The sequence below is a fragment of the Coenobita brevimanus genome, chromosome 28 (assembly GCF_032717465.1).
Source record: "Coenobita brevimanus isolate Jiangsu-jjx chromosome 28, ASM3271746v2, whole genome shotgun sequence".
Taxonomy (NCBI): domain Eukaryota; kingdom Metazoa; phylum Arthropoda; class Malacostraca; order Decapoda; family Coenobitidae; genus Coenobita; species Coenobita brevimanus.
Window position 1 is genome coordinate 29,996,678 of NC_136981.1, and position 8,562 is coordinate 30,005,239.

At 45.9% G+C, this 8,562-nt stretch overlaps 1 pseudogene; it reads left to right on the top strand.

Annotated features, from left to right (window-relative positions):
* Nucleotides 1–3,778: 3,778 nt before the first annotated feature.
* On the top strand, nt 3,779–5,197 carry LOC145394774 (uncharacterized; annotated as a pseudogene).
* Nucleotides 5,198–8,562: the final 3,365 nt, after the last annotated feature.

An 8,562-nucleotide genomic window follows, 5' to 3' on the forward strand; every position in this document is an offset into this window, starting at 1 on the left:
GAGAGGGGAAAGGAGGAAGAGCAGAGAAGGAGAGAGAAAAATACAATGAGGGAGAATGGGAGAGAGAAGGAAGTGGAGGAGAAGGGAGAAGAAAGAGGAGGAGAGGGAAAAGGAAAGAGAGGTAAAGAAGAAGAAGAAGAAGAAAATGGAGAGAGAGAGAGAGAGAGAGAGAGAGAGAGAGAGAGAGAGAGAGAAAGAAGAAGAAGAAGAAGAAGAATGAGGTGCAAAGAGAGAGAATGTAGGAGAGAAAAAAGTGGAGGGGAAAGGAGAGGAGAAAGGATCAAAGGGGAGAAAGGGTGAATGAGGTGCAGGGAGAGAGGACGGAAAAGAGGGGGAAGTAAGGATGAAAGGACAGAAGAAAAAGGAAAATAAATTAATCGAGAATAATGGAAATGAAAAGGAGAGTATATGAAGAAGAATGGAAATGATGAAAAAGTACGAGAATGAGATGCAAAGAGGGAGAATGAGAGAGAGGTGGAAGCGGAGGAGAAGGGAAAGGAGGAGAGAGTAAAGAAAGTAAGAGAGAAGAAGAGAATAATAGGCAAAGAGGGAAAAGAGGGACGAAAAATGAAGGACAGAGAGAAGAAAAAATGAGATGCAAGGAGGGAGAATGGGGAGTGAAGGAAGTGGAAGTGAAATTGGAGGAAATGGCGGACGGAGGAAGAAAATCACATTGTCTGGGTTTCCAAGTTTTAGAATCAGGACCTGGTATGCAAAACTGGTTCCCCTGGGCGGCATGAACTGTGTGGGGGCGAGGGAGGGAGAAAACAAGAGGTGAAAAAGATGAAAGACAGCGGAATGTGAGGGAAAAAGAATGAACAGCTTTACGCATAGCGAAAATGGAAACCTATTTATCTATCTATCCATCTGTGTGTGTGTGTGTGTGTGTGTGTGTGTGTGTGTGTGTGTGTGTGTGTGTGTGTGTGTGTGTGTGTGTGTGTGTGTGTGTGTGTGTGTGTGTGTGTGTGTGTGTGTGTGTGTGTGTGTGTGTGTGTTTGTGCGCGCGCGAAAGCGATATCACACGAGTACATGATGACAATTATTTCGTATAACTGACAGAAAATCAAATTAAGAGGACCACCAAGCTTTCGTCTGTATTTCATCTTCAGCGTGAACCCTGAAGTTGTCTTGAAATACAGACGACTATCAAGAGTTACCACAACATCGGGGAAAAAAACTGGGGTGCCAATCCCCCGCCATACATCCCTCAATACAGAGTTCTTCCGATCTCCTCAATGCCCTGTCAATTTCCAGGTCTCCTCATCGTCCATGCCTCTCTTTCTCACACTCATTTACCATATCTATCCATCTTCTTCTAAAGCGTGTTCTCAGCGGTTACGGAAGCTCCCTAGGACCTTTTTCTCAGCTATTTAGTTTTGGATCGGGCTGGTTAATATACTTTTGTACCTTATTCATGAATGTATGGCGATATTAGAATAAGTTAAGCAACACGGAAGAGTAAAGGTAGCGATTAAGCCAAATAAATGTCTTAAGGAACGGTGTTACGGTGCTTCCTTTTCACCACTCTATTCACACCCATTCTCTCCACATGTCCATACCATCTAAGCACACTCTCTTCCAGTCTGGTGTTCACAGTCTTCCTTGCTCCATATCTCTTCACGAATGACTTTATTCGTATCGTTCGTATTGTTTATAAAGGCTCCAACGTACTTGCATGTGTCGGCTTTGGTCACCTCATGGCTGCTCTTCACGCTGCTCGATCTCTGGCAGCCTCCCTCATTGCGTACAGTCTTCCCTATCCTATCCACTCTCCGCACCCCACATATTCATTATACTATCCACTCTTCGCACTCCACACACGTCCCTCAATCCCCGTCTCCACTTCCTCTATCCTTACTCTTAACTTTTCATTTTCGTGACCCTATTTAGTAGATGAAAATAATAAGCTCTTGTAAAAAATATATAAATAAAAATCAGTATCCATATGCTGAGGCAAAGCTCCTGCATTGCCAGCGAAGAAAATGGTGAAGGGCATTAGAAACGGAGTACAGACATCATCATCATCATCATTATCATAATCGTCATCACCATCATCATCATCATCAGAAATATATTAACAACGGGGTGGAATCATCATGATCATCATCATCATCATCATCGCGCCTCTTTTTCCTACCCAGACATGGGGTGAAGAAGAGTGCAGGAAGAGAAAAAAATATAGTGAAAGAAATAGGAGAAAAAGGACAAGGATGAAGGAAATGGTATGCAAGGGAATGGAAGGAAGGAAGGAAGGAAGGAAGGAAGGAACGATGTGGGAGGCAAGATAATAAAGGCAAAGGAATGGAAGAACAATGCATGAAGGGGAAATAAAGATGAACAATACATAAAGCAACAAAGAAAAGAAAGAAGGAAAAAGAAACTGGGATGTAAGAGAATGGAAACCAAGATAAAGCTAATGAAACGTAAGAGGAAAAGAGACTGAATAAATGATAATGCAAATAACGGACAACAAGTAGGAAGGAAAATAAAAATAAATAAATGAATGGCCCCTCAAAAAATAAAGAAAATGAATGATAAGTGACTGATAATTGCCTGTATTACTAGTTACATTTTCGATTATTATATGCATCATTCTCTTTATTTTAGATGATATAGCTCTGCGGCCCTGCATTTCTCCCACAGCTCTTTTTTGTGACTAGCACTATACTCTGGTGTTCATTCCTTGTTATATCTTAATGGAAAGATGGCAGTTTTATTCATATACTCCATTCACTACAACTTGGCCCAGATTTTCTTCCTTTTGCAGTTCATTTCATGTAACTTAGTTGCAGAAAAAGACAATATTACGGCTTTATATCGTTTTCAGAGCACGTATTTGTGACTAGCATCATATTCTAGTGTTAATGATTAGTACAGTTCGGCATTCAAGATAGAAATGTCATTTTTTGGCCAAGTTAAAGTAAAAATGAGTATGGTTGTAGTGAACAGAGTAAAGGTTTAGTAACGACAATGATTGGATGATGTATATAGGAAATGTATTTGTGAATTATATATGTAAAAAAATACATTACGGTGACGTCTTAATGGTTTATTTTTGCTGCCTGAAGACGATTTTATTCACCTTAAAGAGCCTTGTCTTAACGGAGAGCATAGCAAAGGCTCATATAATCCCACCATTCGACCCAGATAAACAATGTAAAATCGTTGGGTAGTAGCGAGAATATAACGAAGTAGCCGTACTATGACTGAAGGGTTTGCAGTGTTCTTACCTGTAGATTACTGTGAAAATTAACAATCCTCTTTCCTTCAGGTTACCCGAGAATTAGAGAGCTGGTGAAGGATAGACTACATCCCACACCTGCCCTAGTCTGACCCCCGACATGGTGGCCTCGGAGGGTGCGTGGCAGGCCTGGGTTGGCGTGGGAGGACACCTGAGGAGAGCATAGACCCGAAAGCAGCACAAGTCTCACGTAGGAATGCAAAGAAAAGCAAACAGTGACAAATCTAGTGGTCTTTTGGAAAGTGCTGGTTATAGAAAGGACTGAGACTATGATATGTAATTCTTTGAGCTGAAGAAAAGTAGGGTAAAGCAAGCAGGCTCCCCTGGTCTGATGGGCGGTGATGGTGTGGCGGTGAGGAGCGATAAGGGCGGCAAGACTCCCACTCAACACGCCATTACGGTCTCTCACGCCTTCTCCAGGACCAATCATGCCACCAAGGTAACCCACGCCTCCTCCTCGTCGGATATCAAGAACGCCCGCGTGCCCTGTAGGGACGCCCAGGCCAGCAAGAGGGGCAGGAGTGCACGGGACGGATCATGTGCACAACTCAAGGTCAGCACATAACACGACAGCCCAGGACACGCACGACTTTGGTGTGGGCGTGCTTGGGGGTGTGGGCGTGGATGTGTGTACTGTAGGCGTGCGGGGCGGGTGTCCTAAGATGTGTGTGTGCTACTACCGAGATTCCAAGGAGACGGCGGCTTCCAGGGAAGCAGACTTCATTGATATTCCCCGCGGGCTGGACGCCACGACGCAGGTGCTGGACTTGAGCCACAACAGCCTGAAGATCCTGCCCCGTGACGCCTTCTTCTACACCGGCCTCACTAAGCTCCAGAAGGTGGTGCTCAGCCACTGCAAACTGTTCCTGTTCGAGCCCGGCTGGAGATGGACCTGAGCAACAACTTGCTGAAACAAGTACCAACAGCAGCACTGAAGGGCCTGGTGATGCTACGGGAGCTGAACCTGGCTAACAATGCCATCACCACCCTGGCCTCCACCGCCGTCACCCACACACCCCACATCGTGCAGCTGGACCTCAGCCAGAATGGCCTCTCCACCATTACCGCAGGGGTGCTGCGCAACCTCACAGAACTCGAGGTTCTTAACGTGGCTGACAACAAACTTAGTTATTTCAACGCCAGTGAAGTGGAGACTCTTCCATTATTGTGAGTAATTCGTCTGGATGGTAATCCATGGAGATGCAACTGTCACCTCAGACCACTACGACAATGGTTCCACGACTGCAATCTGGCAGCGTCAGTGCCGCCCTCGTGCTCGTACCCCAAAAGGTTGATGGGGCGGGATTGGCAAGTGGTGAGGCGTGAGGACCTGCTGTGTGCCCCCCAAGTGGCTGCTGTTGCACCTCGTATGCTGGCGGCTCATGGTGAGAATGTGGCGTTGCTGTGTCGCACTGAAACTGAAGTGGAAACAACCATCACGTGGCTGGTGGGGGATGTGCCACTCTTCAACGACAGTGACATGAGTTGCTACCTGGTGGTGGACCTGGTGACCGCCAATAATGTGTCTTTCGTCTGCAACCTGACCATAACTGATGTGGTGACAGAGGACCAGGGCACGTACTGCTGTGTGGCAGGGAACAGAGCTGGAGAGAGGCAGGCCAACTTAACACTGCAGGTATCTCATGAGGTGGCAGAGGTGCGTGTGGCCACCATCAGCGTCAGCTACATGAAGGAGGGTCTGCTGGGCGGTATGTCTGCACTTATAATCGTGCTGGTGCTGATATGCAGTGTTGTCTATTGCAAAGTGCGTGTTGGACGGGAGCCGTGGCGGGATGAGGACAATGTGGACACAGCACAGTCCTCCAGAGGATCGGAGTGTGAAGCACAGCATAAACTGGTGGCTACCACGTCGTCCCTACCAGCGATGTGGACGACTCCTTACCCCGCAGACAACAGCAGGAAGGTGCCACGTGGCACAATTGGGGAGGGAGGTAGCGAGGAGTGGCAGGCGATGGGTACGGAAGGTGCTGCTACTACACTACCTCCCACTTCCATACCCTTCCTTGACGACGCAAAGGGCGAGGCGAGCGGGCTGCAGGAGGCGACACAGATGGTGGTGCGGCACAGTAAGGCATTCCCACACCGAGTCTGCAGCTGGTCAGTGCCACAAGTCTCCCTCACCAACGCCAGTCACTACCCCGACCTCCTGGACCTGCCTCCCGCACCCCTCCAGCACCACGTCACCCTGCAGGACACACCGCAGGTCATACATGGACTCTCGGCTGCTGCATGTGTCAGGAAGTAAGTACCTAAGTCTTCTGCACTTATCACCATCATCATCATCATCATCATCCATACCTCAATTACCTCTTAAGGAGGAGTGAGGTAAGGTCCACAGAGCAAGAGAAGATTTGATAAGCTTAAGCTGAGAAATTATTGAAGCAGGAGTACTTGAGGAACACGTCTAGGTAGTATGTCTGGTACTGAGTCTTCATTATCATATCACAGCAAACACATACACACACACACACACACACACACACACACACACACACTCTCTCTCTCTCTCTCTCTCTCTCTCTCTCTCTCTCTCATATAGCGCCTTAACAACTCTCAGACTGAAAAATTATAGACATTATCCATGCATACCCTCATCAGTAACTCCCTGTCCCACCGAAATAAGACCATCATGAAATCCAAACTTACCGTGCTTGACATCTTCTCATAACTAACTTGATCTGATTTAGTTTTCAACCTGTCCTAGCCTAACTAACAATCCTAACATACTTCCCTAACTAAATTTTCCTAACACCGTATCCTAACTCGGTGAACGTACTATTTTCTCTGATTTTTCCTGTCATCCTCATACCCAACTGACGGTGCAAACTAACCTTCTCTAACAGCTCATCCTAACTAATATATCCTAGCATCGAATTCAGGCTAACTTATCCTAACATCCTTTCTCAATTAACAAATCCCAATATCCTTTCCCAGCTATGCAGTCCAAACATGATTTTCTAACCGATTCATCCTAGCACTCCACCCTAACTAATTCTTCTAACACCATGTCTTAAATAAATAGTCATACAATACTTTCCTACCTAGCATAACACTCTGCCCTGACTAACATTTTCTAACACCCTGTCCTAAGCAGTCGTAACGTGCTTTCCTAATCAACTTAATTTAGCTCTCTCTCCTAACTATTCCAACACCATGTCCTACTCTGTCCTAACAGTCTCTCCTAATGCCGTATCCAACCCCTATCGCAGCTAACCAATCCTAACATTTTATCCTAAGCAACTTATCCAAGCATCCTATCCTGACAAACATCTCTAAACTATCTAAATTCCTAACACACTCTCATCTAAGTAATTCCTTTGCAGCTAACACCTCGTATTCTGTCGATGACGCTCCCTAACACCTCTTCCTTAGCGATTTATTTTTGGATATGGCTGGTTAATATCCCTTTTTACGTTATGCAGATTATGCCGAAATTAGAATGAATTATTTAACACGGAGATGGACAATACGGTGCAAGAGGCACGATAATTCGCTAAGGAAAATGTGTTTGAGAACTACTTTAAGTGACGAGAATATGGTCCCTTTTCCCTCCCGACCAATGTTGCCATCGACTTATCTGACTAATCATACTCCTTTCACCTTAACCTGGCCCAGACTTTCATCTTTTTTGCAGCTTATTTCACTTAGCTCAGCGACAGAAAGAGTATTACTGCTCTGCACCATTTCCATAGCACTGCTTCGTGACTAGCATCACATTCTAGCATTAAGCTATTGTTACAACTCAGCATTCAAGATGGAGGGATGACAGTTTTAGGCCAAGTTCAGAGGAGTAGACTGTAGCACCAGTCGAGCAGGGCAGTACTTCCGAGGTGGATGGAAAGCTGATGACAGGGAGTGCTGGAGCTCCCGTTTCATCAGCCCTCAGGACTAGTTCCTGACCATCCCCCTTTGCTGAACTTTTTCAGTGTCTCAGTTACACAGAGAGTAGGCCAGCATGCTCTCCAATACAAATTTCTCTAACTATCTACACCAAACTACATGCACAGTACACACTACACTTCCTTTTCCAAAAATCAAAACACAAACTATGGCGTCTCATCACCCAGCCTCGGAGTCCCCAGTGGGGGGGACCACAAATGCCCCCACCTTCCGCCCCTCTCCCGGTGACGACACCAGGTGCCTGGAACCACTGTCTGACTCTCTTCTTATTCATTTCTGCAACATTCGCGGGCTTTCCTCTAACTTTCGCTCTGTTGAGCACCACCTCTCCTCCTCTAAGCCTCACCTTCTCATTCTAACTGAGACTCAGCTGTCTGGGGCAACTGACAGCAAACCCTTTTCTATATCCTACTTTCTCTATACTCATTTCAAAGCCAAAGGTGGCTGTTGTATATATGTACGCAACGACTTATCTTGCTCTCGTGTTCCTGAACTCGATTCTTCTGAATTCTCTACACTCTGGCTTCGGCTTTCCTGTCATTCTCTGACTAAATATATCTGTGCTATTTACTTATCCCCTGATTCTACTGACTATCAAAAATTCTTCGACTATCTTACTTCTACAATGGAACACATTCTATCCATTTATACTTTCTCTGAAATCTCCGTTCTAGGAGATTTCAATGTTCACCACCACCTTTGGCTCTCCTCTCCTTTCACTGATCCACCTGGTGAACAAGCCTACATCTTTTCTATCCTTAATGACCTAGAGCAGCTTGTACAGCATCCTACCCGTATCCCAGACCGCCTTGGAGAGAGCTCCAACATACTTGACCTCTTCCTTACAACTAATCCTTCTGCTTTCACTGTTAATCTTTTCTCTCCATTGGGCTCCTCCGATCACAACCTTATCACCTTAACTTATCCTATCACTCTAGTACGGCCTGTGGACCCTCCAGGGAAACGTTGCCTGTGGCATTTTGGAGCCGCGGATTGGGAGGCCCTCAGGCAGTATTTCTTTGATTTTCCCTGGAATGATTATTGCTTCCATGGCCGGGAGCCATCTGAGTGTGCCTTGTGCATTACGGAGGTTATTATCTCGGGCATGGAAGCATACATTCCTTTCTCATATCCTTTGACTAACGCAAGAAAGCCTTGGTTTAATCACGCTTGTTCTAATGCTGTCCACAACAAGGAGAGGGCCTACAAAAGGTACCGGAGCCAACCCACCCCTGAATCACATCATCTTTACGTTTCTGCCCGGAATCGTGCTAAGTCTGTTCTTCGCTCTGCTAAAAATAATTTCACCCGTACTAAATGCTCTCAACTCTCCAACTCGAATTCTTCCTGCTCCTTCTGGCACCTTGCCAAAAACCTTTCTAACAACTTTACCTCATCAT